Below are 20,210 nucleotides of genomic sequence, written 5' to 3'. Positions count from 1 at the left end.
GGAAAGACTGAGTCTCCTTCTTAGAGGTTGGTGGGGCCATGGCTGTTACCTTGTTTATCAGCTCCACTGGGATGTAGCGACACCCATCTTGCCATTTTATTCCTAGGAATTGAATTTCCCTTGCAGGCCCCTTAACTTTCTTTTGCTTAATGGCAAAGCCGGCCTTCAGGAGGATTTCAATTATCTTCTTCCCTTTCTCAAAGACTTCCTCGGCTGTGTCCCCCCATACAATGATGTCATCAATGAACTGCAGGTGTTCTGGAGCCCCACCTTTCTCCAGTGCAGTATGGACCAGTCCATGGCAAATGGTGGAGCTGTGGTTCCACCCCTGGGGCAATCGATTCCAGGTGTACTGGATGCCTCTCCAAGGGAACGCAAACTGTGGCCTGCACTCTGGCGCTATCGGAATGGAGAAGAACGCGTTAGCAATGTCAATCGTGGCGTACCACTTGGCTGCCTTCGACTCCAGTTCATACTGGAGCTCTAGCATGTCCGGCACTGCAGCACTCATTGCTGGCGTTACTTCATTCAGGCCACGGTAGTCCACAGTTAGCCTCCACTCGCCATTAGGCTTTCTCACTGGCCATATAGGGCTGATGAAGGGTGAGTGATGATTCACGGAAAAAAATACTCCACAACTCGAATAGAGTTTTAAAGCAGGTATGTTTAGTCCAGCTGGGTTGCAAAGGGATTTCTCCATAAAGCTTGCACAGTGACTACACATTTTGCCAAAAACTTATAGGGTGAATATACATATTTAATGGGTTACATAACACAAACATACAGATGCATGAGTAAGGCTGGGTTAGTTAGAAAGGCTGGTGTCAGCAGTTTCTGTGATCTTTTCACCTGCACATTGCCTCCTGGTGGTCATCTTCAGGGGTCTTTGGGAGGAAGGCTTGTAGTCTTTCTCACTTTGTTTTTTTTTCCTGGAGCATGCACACATTCTCTCAGCCAATTTCTTGAATAACAAGAGTGTTTTTCAGACGGTTTACTTTTTATCTTATCTAAGAGAACCAATTGAACTTCTACCATTCGTATATGGCTATCTTTACTCATTAGCAAAATTCCAACTAGTTAGAGCCACCTGTTACTCAAGGACAAAAGTATAATATTTTGCTGAACATTGTAATCCGTGGTAGATTTTCACAGTGAACTGCTTTGTTTTGATGAACACACTAGTCCTTGGTAAAATTCCACCGAAAAGTCTGGGCAAGCAGGATTCTTAGCAATATTTTAAAATTACTATAACTTGCTATAAAAAAGTAAATAAGTTGCTAAGCAGTTTTCTATAAGTAAATAAATCTCAAAACAAGTAATGATTTCTCTGTATCAGTGAATTTTGCTGACAACCTTCGGGCTTTCTAGTTGACGGATCAGCTGATGGATGGGGACAGGGAATTTCGGTTGGTGCGGTACTGCCGCCGGTGCACCATGTTGGTAGCAATCGGCACTTGCTGCTCCTCAACCTTAAGCTGCCCCACCACTGAGGGATCCTCTGAGAGGCCGGGTGTAAGGGTCGATCAGAAGATGAGCATTGTCTCAACATTGTCATCAGGGACATGGACACTGAGGTACCTAACAATGGCCTGCTTGGCCTTGCCGATCCCTGGAGTGGAATGTGGTGCCAAGGCTCCTGAATACAGTGCTGTGCTGTTCTCCTGAGCACTGACCCGTGCGGTGCAGGCAGTGCTGGGCTGTTCTGCAGTGCCTGAGCCGTGCAGTACCAAGAGTGCTGTGTTATTGTTCGGTACCTGAGCCCAGCCAGAGCTGTTAGAGATAACAACATAGCCACTGTCAAAAAAGATGGATCGCAACTGTTGCCATAACATCGATGAAGAAACCATGAACCTTAGACGAACTTTGCTTCATTATAATACCAAAACACACTTCCTGGTGGAAGGCTGCCCATCTCCAAGACTGACCACGCCTCGGACGTCCCTCCCTGCGCATGTGTGATGGCCTCGCTCGAGAAGGGTGGAGACCCCAGAGGCGGAGGTGGAGCAAGGTGTGTTACTGAGCATAAAAATATGGCTTCTGGACGACGAAAATTGGAGGCTTCCCCACCAAGGACCACGACGATCGACGACACAGCATCAGCTAGACCCGGGACCGTTAGAATGTTGTGAGATCAGCAGTGGTAGCTATAACATCTCTCTCCCTCCTCGCTCTAAAACTTTACTTCTCTCTTTCACCCATCTCTATCGCGTGCCACTTCACGGGCAACACAAGAAAGTTTCACTGGTTTATTACTGCTATCCCCTTTGGTGTTGGTCACCTTAATTTTGCACTTTCAAGATCTTAGCAAACAAACCATCACAAGTCCACTGAGTGGACGGTGACACCAGGTAAGATGGACAACTATTAAACCTCCTCCAGGGCAGCTACACCAAAAGCCCACCGGTACCCTTTTGGGTTTCTGAAGTACCCTCTCCTGAGGTAGACTATGTCCAGGATGCACGGGGCATCTGGGCCAGTCACAATGGGGTGCTTATGCCAGTCCTTCCCAGTCAGGCTCACTTCAGCTTCCAGTAGGGTCAGCTCTTGGCATCCCCCTGTCACTCCAGAGATGCAAATGGATTCAACCCCACTGTAGCTCGATGGCATCAGGGTGCACTGTGTGCCAGTGTCCACCAAAGCCTTATACTCTTGTGGGTCTGATGTGCCAGGCCATCGGATCCACACTGTCCAGTAAATCCGATTATCCCTTTCCTCCACCTGGCTGGAGGCAGGGCCCCTCTAATCCTGCTCACCATCACTCACTTCTTGCAAGAATGATTCACTGGTCCCCTCAAGAGTGTCAGGCATAACATTGGCCATTCTATTCTGTCTGGAGGATTTCTGACTGGACACTGGAGCTGCGCTTTTCTTGGAGGACTCCCCTTTTGTGATGGTCTTCTCTTTCAGCTGCTCTACTTGTGCAGCTAGGGCAGCAGTGGGCTGTCCATCCCACCTCTTCATGTTTTCTCCATGGTCATGGAGAAAAAACCACAGGGTGCCTCGTGGTGTGTGCCTTCTGCTGCCTTTCTCTTGGGTGGGGAAACGTTTACTTCTAATGGCTGAGACATCAGCCCGTGCAGGTGGAATGTAGGACATGTCCTCTTCTACTTTCTGGACCCTCTGAGCCAGTTCCTCCACAGCTGAGACCCAGGAATGCTGAGATGAAGGGAGATTTCCCTCATATTAATGGAGCTTGCCAACCACTCCATCCACTGTCAGAGTGTGGGTGTCTGTCCACCAGGACACTATTGCCAATGCTTTCGAGTGTGTTTCTAGTGCGCTCTTCAGGAACTTTCACCACATCAGGTGTGTGCAAGGGGCCTGATCTGGGTCCATGGGTGACTGCTCATCATTCAGATCACCATAGATCATCTCAAACACAGCCAGTTCCCTGAGGTTCTGGATGCCTTTCTCAGTGTTCCATTTTCTTAGTTGACATAGGATATCATCCTTTTAGGAGTACCTCTCCCTTACACTGAGCAGGAGTCACCTCCAAAGGCTGAGGGTTTGAGTCTGTTTTCCTATTTCCCTATCAATGCCAGCCTCCTTGGCCAAAGATCCCAGCCGCTTGGCCTTTCTCCCCTCCACTTTAAAAGCACTGGCTCCATTGTCCCAGCATCGGAGCAGCCAGGTGCAAATGTGCTCGCCTCCCAGGTGGCTGAAATCTCTCCGCATATCTCGCAGCTCAGTTGGGGATAGAGATCAGACGATCACCTCTGGCCCTTCCTCCTGTTCCTGTGATGGGCCTGGCTCATCCTCATCCCCCACTTCTCGAGCTGACTTTCTGGTATATTTTGTTTTCTGTATCGGGGCAACTGATACCGGCACTGGCTGGATCTCTGGCTCATTTGCTGTGCTGGTGGAGGTGACTGAGACTGGCTCTGCCTGTCCCCCTGGCCCAGATACTGTACCAGAAACTCACTCTCAGGTTCTGTATCCTTTTCTCCCCCTTGAGGGCAGTGGGTGGTATTAAAGAGGACATGGTAGCCATGGACAAGTTCCCAGCACATTGCAGCTATTTGTGTCTCCTGGGTTTTGCCAGCCTGGTAACACACCCTTTCTAAGCACTCCATCAGCGTATCAGGGCTCTGCATTTCTTCAGGAGTGAAATTCCAAAGCATTGGAGATGCCCACTGATTCAGGCCTTTGCCCATCTTTTCCCATACCCTTTGCCACTCACTATTATCTGACCTCGAGGCAAGTTTCTGGGCACTGCTATCGTTAGAGAAGATTCAGAAAGCATTGTGCCACAATCATTCAGAAAGCATTGTGCCGCAATCACACTGGCCTGCAGGCTCCAAGGATAATTGAAACTCTCAAAACCCGAGAGGATCTCTTCCCCTGGCTCACCCATAGAGGGGGTGAGACCCCTAACAAAAGCCCAGGCAGCAAACAGGTACCGGCCCGCCCCCAGAAAGAGCGATACAAAGGCATTATAAGCAGTCAGTAGCCAGCACATCAACATAAGACCCTTTGTACATTTTACATTGACAACAAACGCCAGCACTGGGATCATACACTGGATATAAGGATTAATCCAGCCCCACCACACAAGCAAGTGGGCCAGCATTGCAAACATTTTCTTATCAAACAAATACAAATACAAACAGAAAAATTACACTCTGGTCAGGGTCTGTCCCTTTTTGATTCTTATTTCAGCCCTCTTGTGCCTCACGTTGGTGCACCAAAAAAGGCTGCGTTGTTTTAAGCCCTGTCGGGACCAGAGACCACATTGCCGTTGTCCCTCCCCCACCCTCAGCCGGTCAGGCTGGAAGTGAGGCACAAACCCCGGGTTAAAATAAGAAGAAACTTAATACAACAGTGTTATAAGCAATCTGAACAACAACAGTAGCAATGATAACAACAATAAACAGCAATAACAGTGAACAAGACAAAAGATATACAGAGAAATACCGCAATGGTTACAGACAGCTCGCTCGCGTGCTCCCCGTGACCAAAGCCACAAAGAAAAAATCTTCCTGTGCTCCCGCGCCTGGACCTGACTTCAGCATAGTATGAATAATGCCCCTGAAGATCCCTTCCCCCTCTCTCTCTTAACCCTATCCTAGCTGAACCAGGACAGGGATAAAAGCTGGGACCACTTGCAGGAAGGGGCAGTGTCTGTCTGTGAGGTGGATGCACTTTGCAGAGTTCCCTGTTGGGGAAGGACCTCCTGCCTCCCTGGGATGGGGCTCCAGTCAGGTCTGGCTTTTGTAAATGTGGGCTGTGTAGAGATTCAGTATGCGGCTTCCTTGGTCTTATGTATTTGGCTTTTTGACTCGTTTGTCTCCTGTTGCTTCTATGGGAAAGTGCATTTCACCATTTATTCCACCCATTGTTGGTCATGCGGTGTCGTTGTTGGGGTCAGTGGGATTGATGTCAATCATGTATAATCTGACTGACTTGTTTGTACCCCCATTGCTCACCCATGTACTGACCCTTTTGTATCAAATACAATTTGGTTATTGGTTCATCTTTATGCTGGCTGTGTCCCTTATGCTAGGCCTGATAATTGTCAAAACACTAACATGGAGCTGGGAATGTGGAGCGTCATCAAGCTGACAGAACATCACCGAATCCCTGGTTGTTGTGGTGGTAATTTGTTGCGCCTCCACCGTGCTCTTGCTTAGGGATTCCGACTTTTTCCCTTTCTTTTCCTCTTTGTCTTATCACTCTTATCAGTTGTTATAGAAAATAATGTTTATAAGGTTGTACAGCATCTGACCTCGTTTGTGTCTTAATCTCACTCTTGGGACTGTTTAAGAACTCTCCCCGATAACGGACTGGGTCAGGATCCCTGGAGACGAGAGTGCTGTAATACCTTGTTGTGTTGGATGCAAACCTCTCAGGGTGAAATGGTTCTCTGTGTGTTATATTAAGTTGTGACCTCCTGAGAGTGAACAGGGGGAGCGTGGACAGTGATATTGCATTTGTGCTTGGGTAAGGTATGAACTCTTGAGAGTGAACGGGGGAAAGTTTTGTATCAAGTTGTGGCCCTCTCAGGAAGAAAACCCCTTTCTGTGTTGCTTTTGTGCGAGATTCAGATCTGGTCTCCTGGGAGAGAACAGGGGAAATCTGACATTAAGGTGTGACCCTCTCAGGACGATTATCCCATTTGCATTAGGAAAAGGAAAAAGAAATGGACTTTGATGATGTGCTCTCAGGGGCTGAAGGAATAGATAAATTATATGATCTTTTGGAGGTGCACCAATCTCGGCCCTCAGTTCAGGGGTAAGACTGGGCGAAAAACCACTGGTTTCAACCACAGAGTGTGGTGGATTGGATAAGGGTATTGCAGAAGGAAGCTAAGGTTAAGAAAAGGAAAAGCTATAATTTGAGCAGTGCTAGGAGTGAGTCTGGCAGCTGCGATGGAAGAGAGAAAGAAGTTTAGTCAAGCTGATGCTATAATAGACTCACTGCAGACAGTCATACAAACCCTGCAGAACCAATTGAGAGACACCAAAGAATTGTTAGAGGAGGAAAGGAATCAAAATAAAATATTGAAAGATGAGTTGAGGGAATACCTTTTGGCGGAGATGGATACACATGCCGAGGCAGAAGCGAAGCTTTTGGAGAAGGGGATAGGTCAAATTTATCCCCAATGAGATTTGCAGAAGGCAAAAGAAATTGTAGGAAGTCACCTCCATATGTATCCATTGGTTAAAACAGAGTATCTATATGAGGACGATAGTGATAACCATCCTCAGGTTATCACCAAAGCATTCCCATTGACAGCAAATGAACTGGCAAAACAAAAAAGATTTTTCAAGGACTGCAAAAAAATCAGAGACAGAGTATGTGTGGAGTGTCTCTGTCAGGAGGGGATGGAATTTTGTTGTCTGAGAAAGAAGCAGAAGGATATTGTGGTCTGGGTGTGTTTCTAACCACTGGTGACTGCTGAGCCTCATGGTCTTTGACTCAAAGAGTTGCATACTGGGCCGGAGGGCTGAACCCCTTGGAGAGGGTAGATCCCCTTCCCATGACAGGTATGGTGGATCAGTTAGTGGAAAGTGTGCAGAAGGCAGCCTGTCTGCAGATGATGTATGATTGGGAGCTCAAGCCCAACGAAGGCTCCCTGATGATGATGCCTGTGGACCCAGAGAGGATGACTCCTCTGATATGAGGACTCCCTGACTCCCTGAAACCCATTGCTATTCAATTGCAAGGGAAGATTCAAAACACTCCTAATGGAGAAAGAATTATGGCCGCTTTGGAGGGGATAGTGCCCCCTGACCATCAATGGCCAGGGAAGAAAGTATGGACATGGGGATATGTAGCCCAAGAATTGATTAATTTTGGGAGAAAATATGGCCCCATTGGTGGATCGTCCCAAAGACTGAGACCAGGGTCGTGTGGGCTGCAGAGCGAGTTAGTGAGCAACAATCGTCCATGAGGAAGGGACAAGGCTTGGGATCACCCCAATTTCAGGATCCTGAGAGAGAGAGGCCCGTAACTTGACAGAGACTGTGGCAACTAGGGCTTCAGAAAGGCATTTCTTGGGAATTGATGGATGAACTCTCGACTTAAAAATTAGAACAACTTGTGGAGAAATGGTCAGAGTGAAGGGTTACTTCCAAACTAACCCCTAGTGCTCCACCCTTAATAGATATTGAGGAGCCGACTTGAGAAAAGGTGATGGGAAACTAGACCCTCCGCTCCCCGAAGGTGAGGGGGGGATGAGGAGGATGGATGTTTGTAAGGCAACTCACCTGCAACACAAAAGGGGACTTACTGATGACTGTTGCTGTAGGACAAAGGAAAAGACTAGTAACATTTCTAATTGATACTGGGGCACAAATTACTGTGCTAACGTGAACTGAAGCAGAACAATGAGGAATCGCAATTCCATCAAAAACTCTAATTGTCCTAAATGCCCTGGGAAAAACACAGTCAGTACCTATGACTCCAGTAACGCTATGGTTACCAGGAGAGGAAAACCCAGTCAACACTATGGTGCCCATAGGATCTTTCCAAATAAATCTCTTAGGCATAGATGTTTTGAAGGGTGGGCAGTGGAGGGACACCCAGGGGAACTCGTGGTCTTTTGATGTCTCCCAGATCAGACAATTGACCAAACAATCAAACAGGGAGGTGTGTTTATTGCAAGAGGCACCTAGGCACCTACCCTGCCTCCCTCTAAACTGACAAATGTTAAACCCTACCCATTGCTTCTAGGAGCAAGGGAGGGAATTGTACCAGTTCTGGAGGATCTGAAAAAACAAGGGGTTGTAGTTCCCACTCACTCCCCCTTCAATTCTCCAGTGTGGCCAGTTCAAAAACCCAATGGCAAATGGAGATTGACAATAGATTACAGGAGAATCAATGCCAACACAGGTTCACTGACAGCTGCTGTACCAAACAGTGCTGAGCTGACAGCAACCATTCAGGAACGATCCCACCCTGTCATGGCAACAATTGATGTCAAAGATATGTTTTTTATGGTCCCTTTACAACCTAAGGACTAGGATAATTTTGGCTTCACCTGGGAAGGACAACAGTACACCTTTACATGACTCCCTGAAGGATACAAACACACCCCCATACCACCAGTTCACCATGCTCTAGCGCAAGATTTGGAAACAATCCCCAGAAAAGCAGAGGTGAAGATTTATCAGTACATAGATGATGTACTCATAGGACGGAGTTAGGTAGAAGAGGTTAGAGAAACTCAGAAGGACATCATTGTCCATCTAGAAAGTATAGGGTTGACAATCCCATTTGAGAAAATACAGACCCCTTCAAGTGAGGTAAAATTTTTAGGAATCTGGTGGAAGGGAGGCATGATGTGTATTCCCCCAGATACTCTCTCCTCTCTTGATCAGATCAAAATGCCTGGATCAAAGAAAGACTTGCAGCATGGGGTTGCTTGTGTTTTGGAGGAAACACATTCCTGACTTTTCAATTATTGCTAGGCCCTTATATGAATTATTAAGAATGAGAGCTCAGTGGGAATGGACTCAGGTCCATGATGAAGCTTTACAGCTGTTGGGTTTGAAGCAACTGCCTATCAAGCCCTGAGTCCAATTCACCTGACAGATCTGGTTCAAATTAAATGGGGGTTCACCAAGACTAGACTGTCCATCCATATGTGGCAAAAAGCTCCAGAGGGTCCTGTTAGGTGCATTGGTTTTTATTCTCGTAGCTTCAAAGATGATGAAAAAACATACACAACTTGGGAAAAAGGTCTATTTGTAGTCGAGCTTTAAGAGAAGCTGAACACACCATTCGGCAACAATCTATAATTCTCAGAGGCCCATTTAAAGTGATCAAAGCAGTTTTGGTAGGAACTCCACCCCCTGACGGGGTGGCCCAGAGAGCCTCCGTGCGAAAATGGTATTTCACTATTGTGAAATCTTTTCTGTAACTGAAGGAGCGACAAAAGTGTTAAATATACAAGATGAGGTAGACCTGAGTAGGGAAACAACCGAGTTTTTATCTGCAATACAAGTAGCTCCTCCGTTTTCTGAACAATTGCAAAATGTCTGGTTTACTGATGTCTCGTCAAAGTGAGAGGGAAAAATTTGGAAATACCGAGCTGTGGCACTTCGGGTAGACACCAAAGAACAGATCATTACTGAATGAGAAGGTAGCACACAAGTAGGAGAATTAGTTGCTGTGTGGAGTGCTTTCCAACACGAGGCTCAATCTGCTGCTTCTGTCTATATCTGTACTGACTCTTATGCTGTGTTCAAAGGTTGCACTGAGTGGCTTCCGTTCTGGGAACACAATGGGTGGGAGGTCAATACCTGTGTGGAAAAAGGAAAAATGGCAAGATATCCTTACCATTGCCAGACAAGGGAAATTTGCAGTAGCTTGGGTAGCGTCTCATCAGCAAGATGATACCCCAGTGAGCCGATGGAAAGCTGAGGTGGATGAACTAGCCCAGCTGGCTCCCCTACAGAGCACCCAGATAACAGAAAATTGGGAATGTCTGTTAGAATGGCTACATGTATAATGGAAACATTCAGGAATTAAGGACCTGTATTGTGAGGTGCAAACCAGTTGGCCAGTTACCAGAGAAGAATGTAAAAGTTGTGTATCTTCTTGTGAATGATGCCTCACCCGTCTGGACAGACACCCGCTGGAGAGTGACGCCCTGAACTTAAGAGAGGGAAAAGACCTATGGGAAGCCTGGAAGATTGATTACATCGGTCCCTTTTGAAAGTCAGAAGGAAAGTACGATGTACTGGCAGGCATAGAGACAGTATCCAGGCTAGTGCAAGCTAAAGCATGTGCTAAGGCAACAGGAGAAAACACCATAAAAGCTCTGAAAGAATGGTTTGGAATTTTCCCCAAACCACAGTCAATCCAATCAGATAATGGCTCACATTTCACAGCCAAAATGGTCCAAGAGTGGCAGCCCAGGAGGGAATTTTGTGGGTATTTCATACTCTGTATTACTCACAAGCAAATGGAATTGTGGAAAGAACGAATGGTCTACTAAAATGCTTCCTCAAACCGCATAAACCATGATGGGCTGAGTGAGTGTGGGATGTAGTGACCAGCGTCAACAGTCGCTGGGGAGTAAATGGATGCCCAAAGATCACAGCATTCTGTCCTAAACCTCCAGCAATCATGCCAGCCCCACACGGTCCTGACCACCCCAGCAACACATCCCATTTCCCAGGACAACCTGTCTTGGTTGAACTCCCCACAGTGGGCAAAGTGCCACTGGTGTTGGACACCCCTCTTAATAAATACACCTGGAAAGCAAAAGATGCCTGTGGAAAAACTCAAGATTCACACTATATGAATGGTTCCCTTTTTTTAACTTGAGAAGCTAATTTCTTTTGTTTCACTTTCAGGAGGAAGCAGGCAACACAGATGCACCCACAGTAGAAGTGAAGCAGATGCAGATGTTAGCGTAATTTGATTAGGATGTGTATGCTATTTTTTATTACAGTATTTTGTACATTTACCTATGGGAGTGAAGGGAAACCAATTCCCCCATCTCCCCCCAACCCATATGAACCCTTGAGGATAATGAGGTTTTTTTGTTAGCAAGAGCTGTAAGTCAAACCTTTAATTTAAGTCACTGCTGGGTCTGTGGAGGACCTCTAGGATTGTCAAGCTGGCCGTGGGTCTCTACACCCCTCACCCCAGCACAAATTGTAAGTAACTATAGTGAAACTAATAACACCACCTGGGTTGATAGTGGAACATGGCCAATACAATTTCCTACTATGGGTAAATTTTGTTTAAATCGCACCCAGAAGGGAGGGGTCAATGTGGGAGAAAGCAGGTGTCAACGGACACTCACACATAAATTGGTTAACAAAGATAGAGGTGTTTACATATGGATGTGGCTTAATGAAAATAGGTGTAACAAAGGATTTAAGGGGTTTTGGTCAAACAAAAATGAAACTGTACATGCTAAATTACAGAAGTATTACTTTTAACATCAAGCTCGTGATTGGAAAAATTACACTGGTGCCCGGTATTTTACCACCCGGACAAATGGTCAACTCAATGAGTTTTTCAGCCCCTTAGGGGATAGAAACACAACTTACTTTCACATTCCAAAGACTGCAACTGGACCATTTACAAAGGGTGCCAAAGCCCCAAAGGGTCATAATTGGATTTGTGGACATACTGCCTACAAACAACTACCAGCAAACTTGTCAGGCATTTGTTATATAGGAATTATCCGCCCTCTGTTTTTCCTTCTTCTAGAGGCGAGCAGTCCTCAGTTGGGAATAAGACTATATGATAAATTAGGGAACAAAAGGATTGTCTGCAGCAAGGTATCTGTTGAGTTCAAAATTGGTGGAACTCAAAAGTGGGGAGAAAATCAGTAGCCTCCCGAAAGAATAATTGGGCATTATGGGCCTGCAATCTGGAATCCCAATGCACAAATATCAGGGGCAAGAGAATATATTTATAATTTGAACCATATAATTCGACTACAAGCAGATTTAGAAACTGTTACCAATAAAACTGCTAATGCTATAGACCTTTTAACCCAACAATCTCAGCAGATGCGCGCTGCAATCCTTCAACATCGCATGGTTTTGGACTATCTATTAGCAGAAGGGGTGTGTGTGTGTGTGTGTGTGTGTATGTGGAAAATTAAATGTTTCTAATTGTTGTTTGGAAATAGACAATGTAGGTGAAGTAGTCCTTCAACTAACCACAGACATTAGGAAATTGGCCCATGTCCCTGTTCAAACATGGAATGGCTGGAGTGGTGATTTATGGTCTTGGTTACCTGGAGCACCATGGGTAAAACAGCTTTTATTTTATCTGTTATGTGCCTTTGCTGCCTTGATGTTTTTGCCCTGTATCATTCCTTGCTTTGTTCAGTTAATCCAACATGTTGTATCTAACATGCAAGTTACATCTACTGCCTCACCTGATGGTGTAAAACAGATCCGTGCTGTTCGCCAAAGTCTGCCACTGTATCAATCATTTAAACCTTTTATATGTATGTGTATATCTATCTGTCTATCTATATATCTATATCTGTCTTTGTTTATATTTATGATAGGTGCATTTAGGCCTAAACAATGAATGTGTTTTGGGCTGGGGGCATGGAAATCCATTTTCTTGCTGTGTAGACGGATCCCCAAATCAGGCGAGTCGGACCACTATCTTGCGTGGTGATCTATTACAATCATGTACCTGGCTTGCATTTCAACTTTAGCCTTAATTCTTGTCTTGTCTGCTATTGCCTTACTTGTTATTTAGAGATTTCTTTTTTGCCGCTGTGAATGTCAATTTTGTAAACTACCTTTGTGTTCTTCTGTTGCTTCACCTGAGCCTCCTCAACCATCATGTTCTTCTACTGCCTTACCTGAGCCTCAACGGCCCTTGTGTTCTTCTGCTGATTCTCCTGAACCTCAAAATTAGTTTGTAAGATGTTTTGGTTTCATAAAGTTAATTAGTTTTGATATTGTTACAAATAGTAGTATTGTTTATTTGTTTTGGTTTAAATTTAAAATAGAAGTTTCTAGGCTCACATGACGCATGCGCTTTAGGATAAAAGGGGATGTGGAAAGCCATTTTCCTGCTGCACATGCTGATCCCAACTCCAATATTGAGTTTTTAGAATGTTAAATTAACAGTCTACTGAACAGACTGTGTTTGCCTATAAATAACTGCTTAGATTTGGTTATATCTCCATTGATCTTATATTTATTTTTTTTCTTGCTAGTACCTTCAAGTCCACAAATGACTTCTCAACCTCCTATATGCCTTCTGATAATTGTAAAATCTGCATTTTCATAAAATCACTAGTAAAGAGATAGACATTTCCTTGATTTCAAATCATTTTACAATCATCTTTACTTTTATAACCTGTGGAAGTTACTTCTCCCTTTGACAGTCTCACACTATTGTCAGATATGAGTCAGATATTTTATTCCCCAGTTGTACGCCAAGTTTTATTCTTACTAAAGGTTTTTCAAGAATTTAATCTTATTTTCCCAGAGCCCCACTGTGAAATATTACAGGATCTTTGACAATACTTTCTTTGGTATTTGGAGCTTTTTGGTGTACTTCTGAGGTTGAATACCTGTTTTTATTCAAGCATGTGATGGAAGGCTTTTTTTCCTTACTTTCTGTTTCTTCCACAAGATGGTTCTGATAATTCTGTAATTTTTTTTTTGATATTGAGATTCATTTACTCATTCTTTTGATCGTAAGTGTTTCTGATAACACAAACAGCTGCAGTAAATTTACTCCCATTTCCTTTATCATAGGTTTTCCTGCAAGTTTTTTCCGCATCAGCCAGCTTGAAAGTTGGCAAATGCACATTGCAGTCTTGCCAATTTTTCATATTTTTGAAAATTTCAGACATCCTCTTTTTCCATTGTCTATTCTTCTCTATTTCAAGTATTTTTATTCAGGTAAAGATATTACACTAAGGTCTTAGGCACAAATTTTAAATAACTATAAAAGTGCTTACATTTAGGATTTAATTTTGACTTGTTATCTTAGCATTAGTTCTTCTGATAGGTGGATCTACCAGGTCCACAGAAATACACAAGTCTTTCTACCATGTTAAGGACATGCATGTTTTAGAAAGGAGTCCTGCATTATTAGATACCTTTTATTAAACGCTAGGACACTTGAAGCTCAAATAGCAGCATGGACTTGATAGGCAAACTGGGTTTGAGAAACTGTTATCATGCTATAGATAATGCCATATAGGGATTGCTTTGGGGCTTGATAATGAAGAATAGTAATGAGTGTCATTTATCCAAATAAAGACAGTAAAACTAATTAAAAGATCAGTAACTAGCTTTTCGATCTGTTTTCAAACAATCTGCAGCACTGTAAACACTAAATTAATTTTAGCCCTTAACACCATCTCAATTGAACCAATCTTACTCATAGAAAAGCAATTACCAAAACTCAAGATGCAATATGTAAGTTTTCTGTGCTTCATAACCACAGTTGTTACATGTGGATATAATTTACCTCCCCTGTAATAAGTAGAAGGATTCTCTGCTTTCATTAAGCAGTATTATTGTTGTACTTTGATTGTATTAGGAAGTTTTTGACACAAGTATTAATGGAAATAAAGGTCCACTAGGCTGTACTGCAAAACCAGAGGATGTCTCACAATAGCATGTGTGAACTTGTCTCTTTTCCGCATTTTTCTGTTTCTTTTATTGTGGTATACTGAAAATAAATTTTGGATGAAATTAATTGAGAGAATTGGAATATTCAAATATAATCAATATGATGATTTTAAAGCCCCTTTAAATGTTTTGATCAAAGTTGCTGGCAAGTTTAGATCCTATATTCATGTATTATGTACATGATACTAGAACAATCTTCCACCTAACCAGTTAGGAAAAAAAACTTGACTGTGAATAAGGAAGTATTGTTTGGTCATTTTCCCAGTGCATTCCTGATTTAATAAGGTTATGTATTGTTTGAGAATCCAGGTTCTTAGCAGACATAAGCTACAATACTTATAGATGAGTACCTGGCTTTAAACTACTAAAACTTGGATGACTAGATCAAATTAAATATTTAAATGTTGAATAATATTGTTTTAAAATATGTAGCTTCATGGCCGCATCTGTAGGGAGAATTTAATTTTTGCCGTTTTCTGTGACTTATCCTTATTTAACAAATTATAATGTCATAATTTCAATGTATACCTTTGTGATTTAAGTGCTGATTCATCTAACTCCCTAGTAGTATTCTTTATGTAAGATTTTTTGTCTGCTCTGAGTTGCATTTGAGGCTTGAGGAATTATAGAAATAGATGCTTTATGCCATCTTGGTTTCCTTGTAGCAAATTTATTTAAAGCACATGTGATTTTACAGTAATGTTGCTTGTTTTCAAGAAAAATATTACCTAGCAGAATACTGGAGATATATGCAGCAAAAGTATTTCATTAAGTGAGAGTCACATCATCATTCTGGTGTTGAATAATGTTGAATATTACCACTCCCCTTCCTCATACCCTGAAAAATGTATGTTTTCTCTGGACTAGTAGTAAGGAAAAAAAAAAAAAAATACAAACCAACATATCTAGTTTATTTACCAAAGATTAATTGAAATAGAAAGTAGTAAAGAAAATTGTAGGCAAACTGGAAAACACTGGGAAATTATGTGGTATATATAATCAAAAAGATTCAATGAATCTGCTTTCTAAGGTTTTTTATTGCTTTATAAAGACAAAATCTTAAAAACATGATTCAATATTCTTGGTGTGATTGCAGATCTCCTGCTGACCTGGAAAACATCTCATGATCCATACAGTCTCAAAACACTAAAAAAGAACTGCTTAGTATTTTTACTCCCACTCTCAAGTTAAGAAATCATGTATCACATTTAAAACAGCAGCAAGCTATTCTGCTCCAGTTCCTCTCTGAAAGTGATCTGTCATAGAAAACAAACATTTAGGCTAATTACATTTACAAATATATTTTCAGTTCCTCTAGATTTCTGAGTTAGTCATTTGGTTGCAACCAGACAACTCATTTTTAGAAAGTAAAAGTTTCTTGCCTTGCTTTGATCATTAAAAATATACTTTACATGTACTTTTGTTCAATGGAAGAGTGTTTTTCCTCTGTATTCTATGTCTTGCCATATGTCTTGCCATATGTCTTGCCACAAGTATGTGTTCACCGTCTCTTAGAATGGGATTCAAATATTTATAGTCAAAGGATAAGAACAATACCCTCTTTATACTGAGCAGAATGATGTGGAATAACAAAATGTATTTTGTTTCCATAGTGAATAGGAAACATGCATTAAGACTAAATTATTTCACTACAACTATTTTTAACACAGCATTTCACAAACTGAGGGAAGGAGTCCATGGCTACTCTGAGGTCAGTTGCTGCTACTTAACTTCTCAGCAGAATGGGAAATAATTGTAGCAGCAACTGCCTGAGAAGCTGCTGCAGAGTTCCTGGTGTCCAGGGGTTCCCTTGTCTCCACTTTCTGCCTAACCAGAACTTTCTCATAAATGCTCCCTACCTCGCCCTTATCTCTGAGAGTTACGGTTGATGTCCTGGATTTCTGCAGCAAAACCCCATATGGTTTCAAGTTGATAGCAACTTGGGAATGAAAGAATTCATATTTCTTATTGAAAGATATCTGATAATTGGAGTTACTCAAGGGAAATAAGGCACATGTGTGAAGCCAGGGTGAATATTTCTGTTGGCTGTTATTAGAGAAGGAAATGATAACCAGTTGAAACCTGAAACAATGAAATTAAAATACATGGGAAAGACAAATTATGACATGTTAGTGTCACTTTTTATCCCTATTACCTTTTTTATCTCAATTGTTGGATTATTTATTAATTAATTCTTCTTATCCAGATTTTAAATAAGCAATTATTTTTCATCTATAGACATATTTGAAATAGTCCCCACTTAAGAATTTTCCCTTACATGAAGTTTCATAAGTTTCACTCTCCTACAAAAAAAGGGCAATGACCTTGTGAAAGACAAGTAAAGAGAGCTGTTATTTTATGTTGAATATTGAATACAGTTTTACTGAAAATTCCCTAACATGTCTTGCCTCCATTTTCAAACAGATATTCTAGAATTGCTCATGCATTCCAGTCAATAACATCTTTTCCATTTATTATTCAAATCTCGCAGAGCAAAACCAAAAGAACAGAAGCTAAATATAATGTTGTATAAAAAGACAGATTGTATGTGAAATAAATATATACAATTTTTAACTAATAAAAGTATCCTACCCGTTGACTGATGGGTTTTGTTACAATTATAGGAAATGTTCTCTACATTGCAAAATCAGTCATCTATATATTATGTTTCTTATATACTTTTAATCTACCTCAAGGGTAAATTTTAGTGCTGTAAGACACTAAAAGTCTTGAAAGGGTTTCAAGACTTTCTGGCTCAGTGAGTCATTGTTCCAAATTGTCAAAAGCTGTGGTGGGAATGTGACTGAAAAACAATGTCATGGAGTTATCTCTTTCATGCTCTAGTTTAGGTATTCATTACTGTATACTCTTAGAAAGAAAGTACCAGTCTACAAGGACCTTCTTCTCGTCTATTCTCTAATTTTTCTGTCCTTAGAGGAATGACTATAGATTCAATATACACACATTGTGTATGTGTATGCAGGAAAACACATACATCCACTAATATATAGGGTCATATGTGCACTGATTTATCAGCTTTCATAGCTTTCCATTTACTAACTATAACCTTTTAAAAATAGACTATACTGTGACTTAACCTTAGGTTGTACATTCCAGCTAAACTTGTGGCTGAAATATTGCTATAAAAATTACCCTTTTTCATTAAAGCTTTAGGAATTTTAAGAAAATACATAGCCACCTACAATACACAAATGTCATTCTTATAAAGATGTTTCCTTTGCAAGAGATTATGAAATATTTTTATAATATAGCCAGTTTATTACTAGCAAAGTTATGCTAAATAATATCTTCGTTAGTTAGTTAGTATTATGATACATATGATATTTTTATGATACATACAATGGAGAAGTTAAGCACTGGCACAGGTTTCCCAGAGATGTGCAGTTTCAATCCTTGGAGATATCCAGAACTCAACTGGATGAGGCCCTGAGCAACATGCTCTAACTGAAGTTAACTCCACTTTGTGCAGGGAATTGGACTAAATGACCTACATAAGACCTTTCCAACCTAAATCTTTCTATCATTCTATTCTAATTAGAAAAGGCCAGATTTTATTAATGTCATAGTTTAGTAGACATTCATAAAGTAATTTCATAAAATAGTAGGGGAGGGACTTTAGGTGGAGGTAAATATAAATCGGACTAAAGTTTCTCTCTTCTTTTGGAAAACATCATTCATCATTCAGCAGAACCCTATAGGAATCAAAGTTGGCTCTTTTAATCTGTGTATTCTGTGAATATAAAGAAATGTGTGGAAGATATGGACAGAACAGAGAAAACACCTGAGAGAATACAACTTCATTTTTCCTTCATCATCCTCCCTGATGTCCTTAAAGAAAAAAATAAACAGAAAACAAAAAGAAATCCACACTATTTGAGAAAGTAAGAAATATTTCCTAAAATAGTCTTAAGTTAAACTGAGACATAAATATTCAAGCTATATCAGATTGTTTGTCTTAACTTCTTATAGCTCTAAGCTACAAAATGTTTCCAATTTTTTGCTGTTTCATTGGGGGGGGGGGAGTAATAATTACATTTTTCATTAAAATATTAGACTTCACAAACAACAGCCCTATTAAACACCCTTTTTCCCAGTCTCTCCTGGACAGTCTCTGCCATCTGCATTTTTGCATGGCTGGATCCCATTCTCAACATAATTTATTGGAGAGAAGAACTGAAAAAAATGCTACAACAGAACCTCAGAGACAATTTCACACATCTGTTCCTGCAGGTGATCTTTCATTCTTTTTCTTTTATAATTAATGAAAACTAATGGTGCTGATACAAGTTAATTACTATGAAAAATTACAGTTTATGCTATTCATTATTTTAATGGCAAATTGCTTAAGATTTAAAAATAAATGTGCCTACGCAATTAGAAGTGTTCATAAGGAGTTCACCTGTGGTTTTTTTTTTGGTTTTTTTTTTTTTAATGAGTTTGCACTCTGTGTAGTGAAGGAAACACAGTGTTTTTCATTAACAACTGAGGTAGCACAACAAGAGGTATTAATCACTATTCCTGTGTCTGAGTGAGGAAAATTAAGAACAAACTGAGCATATGTTGATGTAGCAGAGGTCAATCAACAATACACAAAGATATTAATTCTAATTAACGTTTTCTGAACAGATCTAGAAGAAATATTAGGAAACCTTGTCATCTGAAAATGATTGAATGTAATTGGAAATACTATCACATTTTCATCAAAATATTGAACTACTTGTTTGAAAAATAGAATTAATATTCTCCTGATTAGCACATGCAAATTAGGATGTTTCTTCTATACCATGCTTTTCTTATGAATGCACAAATTAAAAAATTATATCTGATATTTTTCATATAATTAATGTATAGCTGAAACACACTAAACAAGTCTAATCTATGTAGGCAAATTACTATGAAAGATACTCACTCAATATAGTTAGAATCAATAATAGCTGAGAATAGGTTGCCTTGCATTTAGCTTAAAAAGCTGAATTAATGAGAAAGCTTTTTACAGCACATCACTGGTGTATACTTTGAACAATGCATGGATTAACACAAAAATTAGCTCAAGAAGTGCTGTTAAATGCTTATCTTTAATTAGTTTTTAGGCATATCAAGCCATTACTTCATTATTCAGCAATCTACTGCTAAGTTAACCTTATAGAAATCATATCAGTTTCAGTGCAAATATTATGAATCGCAGAACACAAATTGTAAAATAGCACTTCAATATACATCTAATATCTGATCCCAGAAAAAAAGCCACAGTGGCAGGATAAGATTTCACAACTGAATGGAAATCACAGGAACCATAAAAATTGCGAAGTAGAACATCAAAGAAAAATGAACCTCGATTTCAATACTTTGAAAATAATATTGACAACATTAAGTGCCATGATTTCCATAGATATGTTACTCGTGGCTGGACTACATCAATCGAGTACATCAATCTGATACACGAGTACATAGGAAAAGAGAGAAATTTCTAACATATCAAACATATGTTTGAATTAAAATAATTCAATTGTAACCATCAGATCTTCAATAATTTGCAGAATAATTTTGATATTATAGCCCTTCTTGATTCTAGAGTTATCCAATTTAGTGAACTTAAACTAGACT

The 20,210-nt window shown here is 40.8% G+C and overlaps 1 pseudogene; it reads left to right on the top strand.

Annotated features, from left to right (window-relative positions):
* Positions 1–6,139: 6,139 nt before the first annotated feature.
* Positions 6,140–7,563, top strand: LOC141973267 (uncharacterized; annotated as a pseudogene).
* Positions 7,564–20,210: the final 12,647 nt, after the last annotated feature.

Source organism: Athene noctua, chromosome Z (assembly GCF_965140245.1).
Source record: "Athene noctua chromosome Z, bAthNoc1.hap1.1, whole genome shotgun sequence".
NCBI classification, from domain to species: Eukaryota; Metazoa; Chordata; class Aves; order Strigiformes; family Strigidae; genus Athene; species Athene noctua.
Note: the sequence above shows the minus strand (reverse complement) of the source record. Positions and strands in the feature narration are given on the sequence as shown.